Source organism: Pteropus medius, unplaced genomic scaffold (assembly GCF_902729225.1).
Source record: "Pteropus medius unplaced genomic scaffold, Ma_sr-lr_union100, whole genome shotgun sequence".
NCBI lineage: Eukaryota > Metazoa > Chordata > Mammalia > Chiroptera > Pteropodidae > Pteropus > Pteropus medius.
Window position 1 is genome coordinate 2,898,992 of NW_024340698.1, and position 1,205 is coordinate 2,900,196.

The window sequence follows — 1,205 nt, forward strand, 5'->3', positions numbered from 1 at the left end:
GTTTCTTTTGAGAAATCAGCTGCTAGTCTTATGAGTGCTCCCTTGTAGGTAACTATCTGCTTTTCTCTTGCTGCTTTTAAGATTCTCTTTGTATTCAACCTTTGGCACTTTAATTATGATGCGTTTTGGTGTGGGCCTCTTTGGATTTTTCTTTGGGACTCTACGAAATTCCTGGGGTTCTATGTCTATTTTCTTCACCAGGTTAGGGAAGTTTTCTGTCATTATTTCTTGAAATAAGTTTCCAATTCCTTACTCTCTCTCTTTCTGATACCCCGATAATGCAAATGTTGCTCTCGATGTTGTCCCAGAGGCTTCTAAAACTATCTTCATTTTGGGGGGTTCTTTTTTTTTGTTGCTGTTCTACTTGAGTGTCCTCCTCTATCCCATCCTCTAAATCACTAATTTGATGCTCTGCTTCATCCAATTTGTTGATTCCCTCTAATTTATTCTTTATCTCAGATATTGTATTCTTCATCTGACTGGTTCCCTATTATGTTTTCCATCACTAATTTTATGTTTTCTATCTCTTTGTTAAAGTTCTCACTGAGATCATCTACTCTTCCCCTAAGTTCATTGAGCATCCTTATAACCAGTGTTTTGAACTCTACATCTGGTAGATTGCTTGTCTCCATTTGGTGAATTCTTTTTCTGGAGCTTTGTTCTGTTCTTTCATGTGGGACTTGCTTCTTCATCTCCTCACTTTGCTGCCTTCCTGTGTCTCTTTTTATGTATTGAGTAGGGCTCCTAGGTCTCCCAGATTAGTAGAGTGGCTTTATGTAGTAGAAGTTCTATGGGGCCCAGTGGCACAGTCCTGGGGGTGGGGCGGGGTCCAGCAGCAGGCCAAGTTCAGCCATAGTCTGTACACCTCCAGAGCCACCTGGTAAGAGCCACCAAGCAATCCACAGATGGCTGCCCTCCCTCCCACAGGGTTTATAGGTGTCTTGAGGGGCAAGTCAGAAACCAAGGCCAGCTGCCACTAGTATAGGGCCTGGTGCTTCTCAGCAAGAGGTACATAGCATGCTGAGACCAGATGCTGCTCTTTGGGTTTTGTGAGCCTTTGAAAGGCTTTAGAGAAGTTGCAGCAGGAGCCAAGACAGGCCGTTTGCATGGATAAACCACCAGAGTTGGCTTGGGTGGGCCCACAAGCTGGGAGAGGCTGAGTCTCAGGGAATCCCCTGGGCAGAGCAACCTGTGTTACCCAGGTT